The sequence below is a fragment of the Pristiophorus japonicus genome, chromosome 25 (assembly GCF_044704955.1).
Source record: "Pristiophorus japonicus isolate sPriJap1 chromosome 25, sPriJap1.hap1, whole genome shotgun sequence".
Classification (NCBI taxonomy): domain Eukaryota; kingdom Metazoa; phylum Chordata; class Chondrichthyes; family Pristiophoridae; genus Pristiophorus; species Pristiophorus japonicus.
The window spans coordinates 13,202,948-13,221,452 of NC_092001.1; the positions used below are offsets into that span (position 1 = coordinate 13,202,948).

General features: G+C 46.8%; 3 non-coding genes across 3 annotated transcripts; all 3 read left to right on the top strand.

The window, feature by feature from the left end:
* The first annotated feature begins 619 nt into the window (after window positions 1-619).
* On the top strand, window positions 620-692 carry trnav-cac (transfer RNA valine (anticodon CAC)). Its single transcript has one exon. It is a non-coding gene; the product is annotated as a tRNA-Val (tRNA).
* An 8,711-nt stretch (window positions 693-9,403) lies between these two features.
* trnav-uac (transfer RNA valine (anticodon UAC)) lies at window positions 9,404-9,476 on the top strand. Its single transcript has one exon. It is a non-coding gene; the product is annotated as a tRNA-Val (tRNA).
* Window positions 9,477-13,355: 3,879 nt separating this feature from the next.
* On the top strand, window positions 13,356-13,428 carry trnav-uac (transfer RNA valine (anticodon UAC)). Its single transcript has one exon. It is a non-coding gene; the product is annotated as a tRNA-Val (tRNA).
* The last annotated feature ends 5,077 nt before the right edge of the window (window positions 13,429-18,505 follow it).

Here is an 18,505-nt window from a genome sequence, read left to right on the forward strand (position 1 = left end):
GGCAGAAGGTTAAATGCTGCATCCCTTTCTGCAAAACATTCCTTTCACAAATATTTCAATGTCCGAAAAGGCACAAAGCAAAACTGTTCCTTTCAAAGTCAATAAACACCTGCATTTCTGCACCCCGCGAATCTCCTGAATCAGATGCCTCTAGTTTTGCCGACTCAATCCATGTCCCTTTGCAATGTTGTGCTCCCACCCACACTATGAAATGTGCCACTAACTTATCGAATCATGGAATGGTTACAGCACGGAAGGCCATTCGGCCAATCGAGCCCGTGCCGACTCTCAGAGAGTCCCACTCCCCCGCCCTACCCCGTAGCCCTGCAATTGTTTTTCCTTCAGACACTGATCCAACTCCCGTCTGAAAGATAAGATTGATTCTTCCTCCACCGCCCTTTCAAGCCGTGCATTCCAGATCCTAACCACTCGCTGCTAAATGGCCATCTCCTGTTCCTATGTGTAAAGTGTTGGAAACACGAGATCAATTCCTGCCACACTAACAGCCTTCCTAAATACAGCACCGTCATTCCATTCTCGTAAAACCAGCTCCTGAAGTATCGGCCAGCTGTGTAGGTTAAAGCTCTGGTTATATTCCTGAGATGATTTGAACTACAGCGTTTCTGTAGTGTAGCGGTTATCACGTTCGCCTCACACGTGAAAGGTCCCTGGTTCGAGCCTGGGCAGAAACATTATTTTGGAGACTATTTTTGCCGTGAAATAAATTGAAAAAAAGTCGCCCCAGGTTCCTTGTCGCATGAGCACTGAACATTTTAAACAAGGCTCCTAAATGCAGAGTGTATAAAGTCAGATATGGGAGAAAACTTCATCAATGATTCAAAATCCTTAAATAATTAAAGTTCAGTTATTGAAGTTTCCACTGTCGCTCAGCAACGATTCTACAAAACAACGCTGTCGGTTCATGAATGGGGAATAAAATAAATAATCTTCAGCCATCCCCATCCCCCGACACAGAGTTTAATTCGTTGCATGTCATTCTTTTAAAGATTTTGAATGAAAGAGTTACTTTCTGAATCCGGGCTCCCTCTGTGAGCGCCGCACCACTAAACGAGCAGGAAACACATTAAATAGTTGACCACAATTGCTGACATTTCTTAAGCTTTTTTCTTGTGTTTTTTCAGCTATTCGTCCTTTTCAGCTCCTGACTGCGGATATTGCTGTGATTAAACCTGAACACAATGCAATGTCTCACAGTCCCTGCCTCGGTTAATACCAGCAGATCGAAGCCGCATTTCAAACCCACAAACAACTCATTAGTTATTCGCTCTTCCCAGTTCCAGAGCTCAGAGGGTTATTGTCCATCCCTATGATGCAAGCTACCTCAGACCCAGGCCAAAGCTCCCCGTACACCGAGCACACGCTAAGGAATTCTCCGGGGGAGAGGATATCCTATTGTGGGGGGCTACAGGATCCTCGGACTCTTAAATAATCTCTTACAGCTCATCTGAAAGCAGCCGGAATGTGCCTGCCTCAGCCGTGAGGTAACACTTGTTTATTTATAAAAAAAGAAGCAACTATCCTCATTCAGCAAATATAAGGCAAGATATCTAAAAAGAGGTTTTTGGACATTTTAAGTGATGTGTTTAATGCTTCAGTCCTTTTTGTGTTTAATTCCCTCCCCCTCTCTGGCTGTGCCTGCACTGAGCTTCCCTCTAGGTAAGGTTGTTCTGAACTTACAAAGTGGGAACTTCCTCCAGCCGGAGTTAGTTTGTAGTTAGTTTTCACTGCCGAATCTTGCAAAAAAGGCTTGAATGGCTGGACACACCCCATTTTGAAAAAAAATACCTTACCTGAAGCCAACCTCAACGAACTCAGTTGAACTGGAGCAAACTAATATCCGAGAATTGTAATTTCTAACATTCTCCAAAGTAAACTAGTTGCTCCAAAAAACTAGGAGCAACTCCACCCGAAAGTTGGGCCCTCAGTGTGGGACAGAAGTTTTTTAAGGTGAGCCAACACATTCCCGATCAGCAACGAGGGAGCTCACTGGTCAGCTCCCCTCTGTTGGGGCTGTTGTACCAGAAGTTTCTGTAAGGCAATAAACGGCAACGCCTCGGCGCCAATTCAACGGTGGGCACTCATGCTGGCGTCCTACGACTATACCATAAGGCAATGACCAGGCACAGACAACTGTTCCGACGCGCTCATCATGCTACCCCTGGCCACCACGGAAGGGTCTGACGAACAGGACTGTGAGATAGTCATGGCAATCAATGCCTTTGAGTCCACAGGTTCGCCCATAACAACTCACCAAATCAGAGCCTGGACGGCCAGCAACCCCACGTTATCCTTATAAAAAAGATGTGTCCTAACCGGTGACTGGGCAGAGGCTCGTGATGCCTTCCCTGAGGAATTAAAACCCTTTCACAGGAGCATGCATGAGCTATCACTTCAAGCAGACTGCCTGATGTGGGGCAGTCGAGTAGTCATGCCTCTGCGAGGCAGAGAGGCATTTGTCTGGTAGCTGCACTGCGAGCACCCGGGGATTGTTCTCATGAAGGCCATAGCCAGATCCCACGTCTGGTGGCCTGGTATTGACGCGGACCTGGAGCTCTGCGTCCGAAGGTACACTATTTGTGCCTAGCTCAGTAATGCCCCCAGGGAGGCTCCACTGAGCCCCTGGCCCTGGCCTACCAAACCGTGGTTGCGGGTGCACGTAGACGATGCGGGCCCAAACATGGGCAAAATGATCCTCGTAGTTGTAGATGCATTTTCAAAGTGGATCGAATACACCATTTTAAACTGGAGCACAACCTCCACCACTTGGAGAACCACACCTGAAAGGTCCCCGGTTTGAACCCGTGTAGAAACATTATTTTAAGACTACATTTGCTGTGAAATAAATTAAACAAAATTCGCCCCAGTTTCCTTGTCGCATGAGCACTGAAAATTTTAAACCAGTCTCCGAAATACAGAGTGTGTAATGTCAGATAGCGTAGAAAACTTCATTAATAATTCAAGCTCCTTAAATGATTAACAAAAGAACAGAAGAAATTGGAACAGGAGTCGGACATTAGGCCCCTCGATTCTGCTCTGCCATTCAATAAGATCATGGCTGTTCTGACCATGGACATTGAGTTTAGGGACTCGGGGACCTGTTCTCTCTCCCCTGAGAAGGTTCACGTTCTACAGTCCAGCCTCTAAAAGGCACCACTCTGTGCACAGTACTTGCCGGGTTTGAGTCCTGAGGATGAGTCATCCGCCTAGAGCCACAGGTCGAGGTCATGAATGCTTGGCTCACGGAGATGGCCTTCTGCAGTGTGACTGTGGTATCTGCTGACAGTAGCTTATGAAGAAGGCCCTCGTGGCCGATTCCGATGACAAAGATATCCCGCAGTGCTTCGGTGAGGTGGTCACCAAAATCCCATGGTGCCGAATGCCTCCTGAGGTCTGCAGCATATTTCGTGATCTCCTGGCCTTCGGGCCGTCGGTGTGTATAAAACCGCTGTCTGGCTGTGAGGATGCTCTCTTTGGGCTTGAGTTGTTCTTGGATCAGTGTTACAAGCTCCTCGTACATCTTGGTCATTGTCATCGCTGGTGCCAGCAAGTCCCTGACGAGGCCGTAGACGGTGGGCCCACAACTGGTTAGCAGGATAGCTCTGCACTTATCAGCCAGTGTGACCGTGTTGTCACCTGCCAGATAGTTTGCTGTGAAGAATTGGACAAGCCTCTCCACAAAGGCTTCCCAATCATCACCATCGGCGAACTGCTGCAATGTACCAAGGTTAGCCATTTTCGTGTTAAGGTCCGTAATCGCGTCGCCAATTGTTATACCTTCAGATGCTCTGATAATGACTCCACGAGACAATGTGTAGTGCTTGAACTGTAGTGACCTTCGTCCTTTATTGATAACCACAGAGTGAGGATCACACCTGATGGCTTGCCTTTTATACCAGGCCAGGCACACCTGAACATGTAAGCTACAAGCCTCCCACTGCAGTTACCTCTGGTGCACAACTTGCAATAGTACAAGCAATAACCATGTTGGACACATGACAGGTGTCACTGTGGAACCGTTTCTCTCACTCAAAGTTAGACACATTACCGTGGGCACCGCGAGGTCTAGGTAGGTAGCCATTGACATTCAGGTTCATATATAAATATATATAACTATATCGACATGAATCATAACTGTTCCCTGGTGGTCAAGGGGTTAAGATCCAGCGCACTAACCTGGTTTCAGTCCTCGATCAATTCATCGCATAAAAATAATTGAGTTCTGTGAGACGGTTAATAATTGCTGTAATCACCATGAATACCAATACTTTCTGTGATAGACCGACCTTACAGACTATCTGGCTTCTCCTGCCCTTTGCCAGGCAAGTGTTCGAGGTATAATTTTGTAAGCAGGGTGAGTTCGCTGATTGCGGGCAGATGATAGGCGACTCTGTGGCCCCATTGTGAGGAAGTGAATACGGTGGTTGGGTGATTGGTGACATTTCTGCAAAGGGCAGCGGAGGAGATTGATTGAGAACTTTCAGTGTGGGACAGAAGTTGTTTAAGGTGAGCCAACATATTCCCACTCAGCTCCGAGGGAGCTCACTGGTCATTGTTCTTTTGCATATTGTCCTTCCAGAATTAATATTTCCTTTGCTGTGTCGAAATAACCAAACCCTTGCTCCAAGGTCTGTCTCACTGTTTCCCCGGTGTCAGGCAGAGATACGCCTGCTGCCCTCGTTTATTTCATGTGAAAGGACACAATAGTTCAAAATCAACCTGCAGGTGGCCACACACAGCACTGAATAGTCAGGGCGGCCGAGCGGTGTAAGGTGCTGTGTTCATGTCACTTTTCTCTTCTGGAGATGTGGGTTCATGTCCCATTTAATCATTAAGCGAAACCCATTTGTTTTGACACCACCAACTCCTTAAATGTGCGATTCAACAGTCCACCTGCTCGCTGAACATTTCCGTCTGACCTGGTGCTGAAGTTTGTTCATTCTTCTGTCGACCATCAATGATATATTTTGCTCTGAGCATGTGAGGAACTTTTATCCCGATCTCATTGGGTTTAATTTTGGTAAACTGGTGCTGAAAGTGGAGATGTTTCCGCAGTGTAACGGTTAACACGTTCGCCTCACACGCGAAAGCACCTCGGGGGGAAATATTTTCTGGAGCTTTCTCATGCATGTTCAGAGGAGAGTTTGTTCTTCTGTGAAAGGGCAAGAGATCAGAAGAACGTAAGAGTTACGAACAGGAGTCAGGTATTCGGCCCACATTCAAGTTTTCAAGATCTTTCCGCCCGGTTTCAGAACGGGGACCTTTCGTGTGTGAGGCGAATGTGATAACTACTACACTACGGAAACACTGTGGTCGAATCTATCTGAGGATAAAACCACAGCTCTAACCTACACAGCTAGCCGAGAATTCAGGAGCTTGTTTTAAGAGAATAGAATAAGGGTGCTATATTTAGGAAGGCTGTTAGTGCCTTTTCCACGCCTCGGGAACCTTTTGCACGCCTCGGGAACCTACTATCAGCAATGGCAGACATCGATGACGAGGTCCAACACCGCCTCCAGTGTGCCAGCACAGCCTTCGATCACCTGAGGAGGAGGGTGTTTGAAGACGAGGACCTCAAATCTGGTATCAGGCTTATGGTCTACAGGGCGGTGGTGATACCTGCACCGCGGTATGGCTCCGAGACATGGACTATATACAGCAGACGTCTCAAATCACTGGACAAATACCACCAGGGCTGTCTACGCAAGATCCTGCAAATCCCCTGGGAGGACAGACGCACCAACATTAGTGTTCTCGCTCAGGCCAACATCACCAGCATTGAAGCACTGACCACACTCGACAAGCTCCGCTGGGCGGGCCACATTGTCCACATGCCCAACATGATACTCCCTAAGCAAGCGCTCTACTCAGAACTCCGACTCGGTAAGCGAGCCACAGGTGGCCAAAGGAAACGTTTCGGGCGCACCCTCAAAGCCTCCCTGATAAAATGCTACATCCCTACCTGCACCTGGGAGTCCTTGTTCCTTGGGTTGAGTTGCATGTGCTGCGTGATCCGTGCCGGATCGATCATCCTCAGCCACGTGGTATGTCACAGCACGTTTGCACATTCACTGGAGGTACCCCATAGTTGTGCAGCCTTTGCACACGTCGTGCTTGAATCGACATTGATGGGCCCGAGGATTACACCCGCAGCACCAACACGGTGCTAATAGATTCACATTTACCCACGATGGCGCACTCTGAGTCATCACAGGTCTTGCAGCCACAGACGTATCAACCCTGCCATATGCAGTTCGGCCTGCTAGCGACATCATTTTATGCACAGTACTTGCCGGTGAGCTTCGATTTTGAGAAGATATCTGTTTGGTGATATCGTCCGTGGCCATGCATGCCTGGGCGATCGCGATGGCCCTGCTCAGGTCTCGGTTTTCAGCAGCCAACAGCTTTCAAAGACTGACCTCGTGGCTGATGCCCAGCACGTAAAAGACCCACAGCATTTGCCCCAACGCAGCAAGGTCCCGAGAGGTGTCTCAGGTCGGTGACATAATCCGCCAGGTCCTGGTCCCCGGAGCGATGGTGCATGTCAAAACAATATCTGGCCATGAGGATACTCTCCTTCGGCTTGAGGTAGTCCCAAACCAGTGTGCACAATTCTGAATATTCCTTCTCCGTTGGTTTTGTCGGTGTGAGCAGATTCTTGATGAGGCTGTATATTTTAGGCCCACAGACGGTGAGGAGAACCACCCTGTGCTTGGCCACGTTAGTGTCTCCTTCCAGCTCGTTGCCCAGAAAGTACTGGTCGAGCTGCTCGACGAAGGCTTCCCAATCATCACCCTCTACGGATCTCTCTAATATTTAAACGGCAGCCATGGTTGTTTGAAGCTTCGTATTCTGTTACTCGTCGCCAATTGTCGTGTCGAGAAGAACTCCCCGAGGCTGAGTACTGTGAGCTAAATTTAGTGTGACCTTAGTCTTCTTTATTACAACTCCAGAGTGCCTGAACAACATGGCCCTGCACGTGTGGGCAGGTGACCATTAGGACTCCAACAGTCGCGCCCTCTGGTGGCAAGTATTACATAGTTACATAATTCACAGAATTGTTATCGTGCAGAAGTTATAATTGCAATGAATGCCTGAATCATGCGAAAGGAGCCTGGTTTGTAGGACAAGGCTACATATCAGGAAGGAGTGTAGTTAGATGACAAGGGAAGTGATTTTCTGATTATAAGTTAGGAGAATAAAAAGAGTAAATGCTGGTAACACTGAGCAGGTCAGGCAGCATCTGTGGAGAGAGAAACAGAGTTAACGTTTCAGATTAATGAACTTCCATCAGAAGTTGGGCACTTGTGTTAGGTAATACTATTAAAAATTTAAATTGTCACGTAGCAGGGATAAGGAAAAGTTATAAAATGTGGCATTTGGAACAGATAGTTTAGAATCCGATTAATTTTTGATCAATTTGTACACCGAGCTGGGAACTGTAACGTGTTTGAGTTCTTCGGCGAACATTCGCAAGGTTTGGGTGTAAGTACTGTTGTTAAGTGTATGTTTAATTATTGTCTGTTTAATAACTCTGACATTTAATGTTGCGGACCATATTACTGCACTGCGCGTGTTCCAGCTCTGTTTGAAGCACCGATCCCTTCAATCTGTCGCTTGACTGGGACAGTTGGATTCACCGTATCTTTGTTTGGTGAAATTTCAAAGATTGAAAGCGTCGGACATCAACCTGGTCACCTACTCACTATCCGCTACACGCTGCTCCCGTGAGATAAAGCCCAGTTGCTGTTTCAAGCTTGAATGCAGGTACAAGCAGAACTCATTCACAGAAAGGCCAAGTCCAAGAGATACCTGATTCTTTGCACCGAACTCCTTCGCAAAGAGTTGCAGTTCGTGTGGGTTGATTCGGGCACATCTTTCCCCACACTCCAACACTTCAAACATAACTCAACGGCTGTAAAGCGCTTTGGGGCGTCATGAGTTCCTGAAAGGTGCTGTCGAAATGCAAGTCCTTCTTTGCAAAAATTCGATGCAAGTTCAAAATTCGTGGGTAAATTGAGGGCTCGTCCAGGATTTGAACCCGGGACCTCTCGCAAATTTCAAGTAACAACCCCAAAGCGAGAATCATTCCCCTAGACCAACGAGCCAACGACTGCACAAATGTGGAGCTCAGGTGTAACCATTATTGAAGCATGTTTAGTGTGTTGCTATTCTTGATCGGTGGAGCACATGGGACGGAATCAGTGAATTTGCTTTTTCGACCTGTCTTCTGAAGCACCGCACAGTCCCACTCCGACAGTCAATGAGCTGTTGGGACGTTACTGTATCCAGGCTGCGGGTGGCCAACAGGCGCCTGGCTGCAATGAGCGATAAAATCTAGCGTTAGCCAGAAGCCCGGCGTGCTCAGTCGGTAGAACATGAGACTTTTAATTACAATGTCCTGGGTTTAAGCCCCATGTTGCATTTCTTTTAATTTTATGTTGCTTTCATGGAAAATCATCATTAATTAACCCACAATCTTCTTTTGCACAATTAAAGAAATGCTAACTGAAGGAACTCCATAATTGAATCATTTCTTCTCTGCTCTGCAAGTGAACTCTGAAACCATAAATCATTTTACACACTGTGCTTTCGCGGTCTGGGTCAAAATGTTCATTGCTGATAACATCAAGAGGAGACTGGGGAAACAGTGAGACTGACTTTAGAGCAAGGGGCCTGTTATTGTGAAACACCAAAGGAAATAGCAATTCTGGAAGAATAACATCGAAACGAAATGTGAGCTGACATCCTGAAAGATGTGTTAAGGCAGATGGTTAAATGCTGCATCCCTTTCTGCAAAAAATTCCTTTCACAAATGTTTCAATGTCCGAAACGGCACAAAGCAAAAATGTTCCTTTCAAAGTCAATAAACACCTGAATTTCCGCACCCCGCGAATCTCCTGAATCAGATGCCTCTAGTTTTGCCGACTCAATCCATGTCCCTTTGCAATGTTGTGCTCCCACCCACACTATGAAATGTGCCACTAACTTATCGAATCATGGAATGGTTACAGCACGGAAGGCCATTCGGCTAATCGAGCCCGTGCCGACTCTCAGAGAGTCCCACTCCCCCGCCCTTCCCCCGTAGCCCTGCAATTGTTTTTCCTTCAGACACTTATGCAACTCCCGTCTGAAAGATAAGGTTGAGTCTTCCTCCACCGCCCTTTAAAGCCGTGCATTCCATATCCTAACCACGCGCTGCTAAATGGCCATCTCCTGTTCCTATGTGTAAAGTCTGGGAAACACGAGATCAATTCCTGCCACACTCACAGCCTTCCTAAATATAGCAGCGTCATTCTATTCTCGGAAAACAAGCTCCTGAAGTATCGGCCAGCTGTGTAGGTTAAAGCTCTGGTTATATTCCTGAGATTACCTGAGCCGTAGTGTTTCTGTAGTGTAGCGGTTATCAAGTTCGCCTTACACGCGAAAGGTCCCCGGTTCGAGCCCGGGCAGAAACAATATTTTGGAGACTGTTTTTGCTGTGAAATAAATTGAACAAAAGTCGCCCCAGGTTCCTTGTCACATGAGCACTGAACATTTTAAACCAGTCTCCTAAATGCAGAGTGTGTAAAGTCAGATAAGGGAGAAAACTTCATCAATGATTCAAAATCCTCGAATGATTAAAGTTCAGTTATTGAAGTTTCCACTGACCCTCAGTAACAATTCTACAAAACAACGCTGTCGGTTAATGAATGGGGAATAAAACAAATAATCTTCACCCATCCCAATCCACCGACACACAGTTTAATTCGTTGCATGTCATTATTTTATAGATTTTGAATGAAAGAGTTACTTTCTGAATCCGGGCTCCCTCTGTGAGCGCCGCACCACTGAACCAGCAGGAAACACATTAAAGAGTTTACCACAATTGCTGACATTTCTTAAGCTTTTGTCTTGTGTTTTTTCAGCTCTTCGTTCGTTTCAGCTCCTGACTGCGAGTATATTGCTGTGATTAAACCTGAACACAATGCAATGTCTCACAGCCCCTGCCTCGGTTAATACCAGCAGATCTAAGCCGCATTTCAAACCCGCAAAAAAATCATTAGTTATTAGCTCTTCCCAGGTCCAGAGCTCAGAGGGTTATTGTCCATCCCTGGGATGCAAGCTACCTCGGACCCGGGCCAAAGCTCCCCGCACACCGAGCACAAGCTGAGGAAAACCCCGGGGGAGAGGATATCCTGGTGTGGGGGGCTACAGGGCCGTCGTACCCTTAAATAATCCCTCACTGCTCATCTGAAAGCAGCCGGAATGTGCCTGCCTCAGCGGTGAGGTTACACTTGTTTATTTATAAAAAGAGAAGCAACTATCCTCATTCAGCAGATATAAGGCAAGATATCATCAAAAGAGGTTTTTGGACATTTTAAGTGATGTGTTTAATGCTTCAGTCCTTTTTGTGTTTGATTCCCACCCCCTCTCTGGCTGTGCCTGCATGAGCTTACCTCTAGGTAAGGTTGTTCTGAACTTACAAAAGTGGGCACTTACTCCAGCCGAAGTTAGTTTGTTTTAAGTATTCACTGCCGAAACTTGCAAAACATGCCTGAGTGGCTGGACACGCCCCTTTTTGAAAAAAATACCTTACCTGAAGCCAACCTCAACGAACTCAGTTGAACTGGAGCAAACTAATATCCGAGAATTGCAATTTCTAACATTCTCCAAAGTAAACTAGTTGCTCCAAAAAACTTGGAGCAACTCCACCCGAAACTTGGGCCCTCAGTGTGGGACAGAAGTTGTTTAAGGTGAGCCAACACATTCCCGATCAGCACAGAGGGAGCTCACTGGTCAGCCCCCCTCTGTTGGGGCTGTTGTACCAGAAGTTTCTGTAAGGCAATAAACGGCAACGCCTCGGCGCGAATTCAACGGTGGGCACTCATGCTGGCGTCCTACGACTATACCATAAGGCACAGACCAGGCACAGACAATTGTGCCGATGCGCTAATCATGCTACCCCTGGCCACCACGGAAGGGTCTGACGAAGAGGACTGTGAGATAGTCATGGCAATCAATGCCTTTGAGTCCACAGGTTCGCTCCTAACAGCTCACCAAATCAGAGCCTGGACGGCCAGCAACCCCACGTTATCCTTATAAAAAAGATGTGTCCTAACCGGTGACTGGGCAGAGGCTCGTGATGCCTGCCCCGAGCAATTAAAACCCTTTCACAGGAGCATGCATGAGCTATCACTACAAGCAGACTGCCTGATGTGGGGCAGATGAGTAGTCATGCCTCTGCGAGGCAGAGAGGCATTGTCCGGTAGCTCCACCGCGAGCACCCGGGGATCGTTCTCATGAAGGCCATAGCCAGATCCCACGTCTGGTGGCGTGGTATTGACACGGACTTGGAGCTATGCGTCCGAAGGTGCACTATTTGTGCCCAGCTCAGCAATGCCCCCAGGGAGGCTCCACTGAGGCCCTGGCCCTGGCCTACCAAACCGTGGTCGCGGGTGCACATAGATTATGCGGGCCCATTCATGGGCAAAATGTTCCTCGTAGCAGTAGATGCATTTTCAAAGTGGATCGAATGCACCACTTTAAACTCGAGCATAACCTCCACCACTTTGGAGAACCACACGTGAAATGTCCCCGGTTTGAACCCGTGTAGAAACATTATTTTGGAGACTACTTTTGCTGTGAAATAAATTGAACAAAATTCGCCCCAGGTTCCTTGTCGCATGAGCACTGAATATTTTAAACCAGTCTCCGAAATACAGAATGTATAATGTCAGATAGGGGAGAAAACTTCATCAATGATTCAAGCTCCTTAAATGATTCACAAAAGAACATGAGAAATAGGAACAGGAGTCGGCCATTCGGCCCCTCGATCCTGCTCTGCCATTCAATAAGGTCATGGCTGATCTGACCATCGACATTGAGTTAACGGACTCGGGGGCATGTTCCCTCTCCCCTGAGAAGGTTCACGTTCTAGAGTCCAGCCTCTAAAAGGCACCACTCTGTGCACAGTACTTGCCGGGTTTGAGTCCTGAGGATGAGTCATCTGCCTAGAGCCACAGGTCGAGGTCATGAATGCTTGGCTCATGGAGATGGCCTTCTGCAGTGTGACTGTGGTATCTGCTGACAGTTGCTTATGAAGAAGGCCCTCGTTGCCGATTCCGAGGACAAAGATATCCCGCAGTGCTTCAGTGAGGTGGTCACCAAAATCCCACGGTGCCGCCAGCCTCCTGAGGTCTGCAGCATATTTCGTAATCTCCTGGCCTTCGGGCCGTCGCTGTGTATAAAACCGCTCTCTGGCGGTGAGGATGCTCTCTTTGGGCTTGAGTTGTTCTTGGATCAGCATTACAAGCTCCTCGTTGTCTTCATTGGTGCCAGCAAGTCCCTGACGAGGCCACAGACCGTGGGCCCACAATTGGTTCGCAGGATAGCTCTGTACTTATCAGCCAGTGTGGCCAGGTCGTCACCAGCCAGGTCGTTTGCTGTGAAGAAATGGACAAGCCTCTGCACAAAGGCTTCCCAATCATCACCATCAGCAAAATGCTGCAACGTACCAAGGTTAGCCATTTTCGTGAGAAAATCTGGAATCTCGTCGCCAATTGTTATACCTTCAGATGCTCTGATGATGACTCTACGAGACAATGTGTCATTTATTGATAACCACAGAGTGAGGATCAGACCTGGTGGCCTGCCTTTTACACTAGGCCAGGCACACCTGTACAGGTAAGCTAAAAGTCTCCCACTGCAGTGCCCTCTGGTGCACACCTTGTAATAATACAAGCAGTAACCATGCAGAACAAATGACAAGTCTCACTGTGGAACAATTTCTCTCACTCAAGTTTAGACACACTACCGTGGGCGGCACGAGGTCTAGGTAGCTAGCCATTGACATTCAGGTTCATATATAAATATATATAAATATATTGACATGTATCGTATCTGTTCTCTGGTGGTCAAGGAGTTAAGACCTGGGGCACTAACCTGGTTTCCATCCTCGATCAATTCATCGCATAAAAATAATTGAGGTCTGTGAGACGTTTAATAATTGCTGTAATCTCCATGAATACCAATAATTTCTGTGATAGACCGAGCTTACAGACGATCTGGCTTCCCCTGCCCTTTGCCGGGCACGTGTTCTGGGTTTAATTTTGTAAACTGGTTGATATGGCTGATCGCGGGGAGACGGTAGGAGCCTCTGTGGCCCCACTGTGAGTCTGTGGAAGTGAACACGGTGGCTGGGTGATCCGTGACATTTCTGTAAAAGTCAGCGGAGGAGAAGGATTGAGAACTTTCAGTGTGGGACAGAAGTTGTTGAAGGTGAGCCAACACCTTCCCGATCAGCACAGAGGGAGCTCACTGGTCAGCTCCCCTCTGTTGGAGCGGCTGTACCAGAGGTTTCTGTAGTGCAGTGGTTATCACGTTTGCTTTACACGCAAAAGGTCCCTGGTTCGATCCTGGGTGGAAACATTATGTTTAAATTTGCTGTGGATGAACAATCGGAGGCGAGTTTTGTCTCCCTGCAAATGCTGCCTGACCTGCTGAGATTTCCAACATTTGTGTTTTTATTTGCTCTGGCAAAAGTGCTCCCTTATTCCTTAATTGCTTTTTATTTCACTTTAATAAATAGATAACTTTGAGTGAGAGAAAACGGATCCACCGAGGACCTTTCGAGTGTGAGGCCAACGTGATATCCGCTGCAATGCAGCCCATTAAAGGGCGAAGAACCACTGATTATAAAGGAGGAGCTCACCAATATCAGGGGCAGTGCAGTCTGGTCAATGTCAAACCCTCCTTTATTATTCAGCAGTGGCATGAACGGCAGTCAGACGTCACAAAGTTTAATTAAACACACAAATAGAAGGAACACTTCCAAATCTTTTCAGTGTAAAATTCTTTCACTTTATTTGAAATCCTACTGCGTTGAATCTGAAAATACGCATAGTGGGATTTTATCTTCATGACTGATTGTATTTTGTGTGCACGGTAGGAATAACCGGTGCTGTTAAATTTGAGAAAAGTTGCCCCAGATTCGTGGTGTCATCGGCAATGAAGAGTTTGAACCAGAAAGCTAAAATACAGTGAGTAAAATGGGAAATGGTTTTCGAGTTAAGATGCAAAGCACAGCACAAATGATTGAAGTATGGAGTGTCCCTGAGTTAACATTTGTTTGAATGTGTAAAAGAAGATGAGGTGTTATTAATGATGCTTTCCTGTGAAAGCAAGAGAAAAGTTTTCGAACAAACCATCCGGTGACAGTCAGGTGAGCGCTCCTTGTGATACCTGGTGGAAATGGGCGAGGATTTTAAAGCCCCTTGTATTGCAGAACCGTCATATCGACGAAGATCCCTTAACTAATGTGTAGACCTTGTGGTGCAAAGGTAGTGTGCCTGACTTTGGGTTAAAGGGTTGCGTGTTCAAATCATGTCGGGGTCACTGTTCTTTTAGCAATTGCTGTTTCACAATAACCAGACACTTGCTGCAATGTCTGTCTCACTGGTTGGTCGTGGTAAGGTTGGTGACAGCATCAAACAAGTAAGAAGGGATGTGTGCAGTGGTGGTTCAGCAGTTATCATGGGTGACTTTAATCTACACAGTGATTGGGCTAACCACATGGCAGTAATGTGGTGGAGGAGGATTTCATGGAGTGTGTTGTGGATGGTTTTCTCAACCAAGAAGGGAGCTGGCCATCCTTGACTGGGTGATGTGTAATGAGAAGGAACGAATTAGCAATCTTGTTGTGCGAGGCCCCTTGCGGAAGAGTAACATAATATGGTGGAATTCTTCATTAAGATGGAGAGTGTCACAGTTAATTCAGAAACTTGGGTCCTGAACTTAAGGAAAGCTAATTTTGACGGTATGAGGTGTGAATTGGCTAGAATAGACTGGCCAAGGATACATAAACGGTTGACGGTGGATCGGCAATGTCAAATATTTAAAGATCACACGGGTGACTTCAGCAATTGCACATCCCTGTCTGGAGTAAAAATAGAACGGAGAACGTTGCTCAACCGTGGCTAACAAGGGAAATTAAGGATAGTGTTAAAACCAAGGAAGAGACAGATAAATTGGCCAGAAAAAGGAACAAACCTGAGGACTGGGAGAAATTTAGAATTCAATGGAGGAGGACTAAGGGTTACATTAGGAGGGGGAAAATGGATTATGAGAAGAAGCTTGCTTGGAACATACAAACTGACTGCAAAAACATCTGTAAATATGAACAGTAAAAGATTAGTGAAGACAACTGTAGGTCCCTTGCAGTCGGATTCAGGTGAATTTATAATGGGGAACAAAGAAATCGAAGACCAATTGAACAAATACTTCAGTTCCGTCTTCAAGCAGGAAGACACGAATAACCTTCCAAAAGTACGAGGGGACCGAGGGTCTAGTGAGAAGGAGGAACTGAAGGATATCCTTATGAGGTGGGACATTGTTGGGATTGAAGGATGATACATCCCTGGGGCCTGATAGTCGACATCCAAGAGTACTTCAGGTAGTCGGCCGAGAAATGGTGGATGCATTGGTGATCATTTTCCAGCAGTCATTTGACTCGGGATCAGTTCCTATGGACTGGAGGTTAGCTAATGTAAAACCACTTTTTTAGAAGGGAGGGAGAGAGAAAGCGAGTAATTATAGACCGGTCAGCCTGACATCAGTCATGGGGAAATGTTGGAATCAATTATTAAGGATGAAACAGCAGCGCATTTGGAAAGCAGTGACAGGATCGGTCCAAGTCAGCATGGATTTATGAAAGGGATGGATTTATGCTTGACAAATCTTCTGCAATTTTTGACAATGTAACTAGTAGAGTGGACAAGGGAGAACCAGTGGATGTGGTGTATTTGGACTTTTAAAGGCTTTTGACAAGGGTCCACACAAGAGATTGGTGTGCAAAATCAAAGCACATGGTATTGGGGGTAATATACTGACGTGGATCGAGAACTGGTTGGCAGACAGGAAGCAGAGAGTCGGGAATAAAGGGTCCTTTTTAAAATGGCAGGCAGTGACTAGTGGAGTGCCGCAGGGCTCAGTGCTGGGACCCCAGCTCTTTACAATGTACATCAATGATTTGGATGAAGGAATTGAGTGTAATATCTGGATGTTTGCAGATGACACTAAACAGGGTGACGGTGTGAGCTGTGAGGGGTACGCTAAGAGACTGCAGGGTCACTTAGACTTGTTAGGTGAGTGGGCAAATTCATGGCAGATGCAGTATAATGTGGATAAATGTGAGGTTATCCACTTTGAGGGCAAAAACGTGAAGACAGAATATTTTATGCATGGTGGCAGATTAGGAAAAGGGGAGGTGCAACGAGACCTGGGTGTCATGGTTCATCAATCACTGAAAGTTGGCATACAGGTACAGCAGGCAGGAAAAAGGTAAATGGTATTTTGGCCTTCATAGCTAGGGGATTTGAGTACAGGAGCAGGGAGGTCTTACTAGCGCTGTTCAGCGACTTGGTGATGCCTCACCTGGAATATTGTTTTCAATTTTGGTCTCCTAATCTGAGGAAGGACGTTCTTGCTATTGAGGGTAAGCTGCGAAGGTTCACCCGACTGATTCCCGGGATGACTGGACTGACAAATGAGGAGAGACTGGATCAACTGGGCCTTTATACATTGGAGTTTGGAAGGATGAGAGGGGATCTCATCGAAACATACAAGATTCTGATGGCACAGGACTGGTTAGATGCGGGTAGATTGTTCCCGATGTTGGGGAAGTTGGAGCAGGCTCGAAGGGCTAGATGGCCCACTCCTGTTCCTATTTCTTATGTTCTTATAGCAATTCTGGAAGAATAACATTGAAACGAAATGTGACCTGACAGCCAGAAAGAAGTGTTAAGGCAGAAGGTTAAATGCTGCATTCCTTTCTGCAAAAAAATCATTTCCCAAACATTTCTCTGACCGAAACGGCACAAAACAAAAATGTTCCTTTCAAAGTCATTAAACTCCCGAATTTCCGTGCCCCGCGAATCTCCTGAATCAGATGCCTCTACTTTTGCCGACTCAATCCATGTCCATTTGCAATGTTGTGCTCCCACCCACACTATGAAATGTGCCACTAACTTATCGAATCATGGTATGTTTACAGCACGGAAGGCCATTCGGCCCGTCGAGGCCGTACCGACTCACAGCGAGTCCCACTCCCCCACCCTTTCCCCGGAGCCCTGCAATTGTTTTTCCTTCAGACACTTATCCAACTCCCATCTCAGAGATAAGATTCAGTATGTCTCCACCGCCCTTTCAAGCCGTGCATCCCAGATCCTAACCACTCGCTCCTGTTACTATGTGTAAAGTCTGGGAAACATGAGATCAATTCCTGCTTCACTCACAGCCTTCCTAAATAGAGCACCATTATTCTATTCTCGTAAAACCAGCTCCTGAAGTATCGGCCAGCTGTGTAGGTTAAAGCTCTGGTTATGTTCCTAGCACCATGTCAATCGCAGTGTTTCTGTAGCGTAGTGGTTATCACGTTCGCCTAACACGCGAAAAGTCCCTGGTTTGAAACCGGGTGGAAAGATTTTGAACATTGTTCAATTAAAATATAAAAAAATGGAATAATTGACATTAATGGTTCAATATTAACAAAGTTGGTGTTTGTTTCTGCTGATGTTAAAAACCCTTCAACTCGGCTGGAGTTTAATATTTTGATATTTCAAATAACAGTGTTGATATTTGATGTCTCCAAGATAAGAGAGGCTAATTGATGTCCTGTTTCTGACTGCTCCATTTTTTATCGGAGCGGAGGAGCGGTGAGAGGTCGGGGCCCAGGAGCGTCGTGATCGGTGCTCAGGAGAGGCGAGGGACCAGGGACAGCACGGGCCAGCCCACACTGCGATCTATGGATAGTCGGCGCATGTGTTCACACTAGGTCCATGCAGCAGAGCTTGGTCTATGGTCGTCTTGGGTAATCCTTGCCACTGAACCAAGACCTCGCCCATGAACCAAGACCTCGCCCCCGTGTGGTGGCTGGTGTGCAACGGTCACCCCACGTTAAAACAATCCACACACAAGCATCTTCCACCCTTCAGGATGTAGTTCGGGACCTAGATTGTCAGATCCCTCATCGAAACACCTGTAAACTCATCCCTTTTTCGTGTGGAAACAAGTCATCCTCGATACGAGGGGCTGCCTAATACTATACTGTGAACAAAAATGCAGTGTCTCACAGCGCTTTTACACTGGCTGGTTTCTCTGTACAGTTCTGTACACACTCAAACTCGACACATTGTCTCTCACTCCCTCCCGTTTCCAGCCCTGATGGTGCAGAAAGCCCCTCTCAAAGCTGCACGTTCCGGCTGCTTTCAGTTGAGTTGTGAGAGATTATTAAAGGATCCTGCATCTCCGCCTCGATTGACAACAGCAGATTGAAGCCGAAAACAACCCATCGACTAATCGCTCGTCCCCAGCTCCAGAGGGAGTGAGGCCGGGACTGACATGTATTCAACCAGCATTGTAACCCATGTATAATCTGACCTAAGTTGTGCACTGCGAGAACATTGACCACTAGGTGGTGAACTTGTGGGAGACAATCCTAACCTGGATC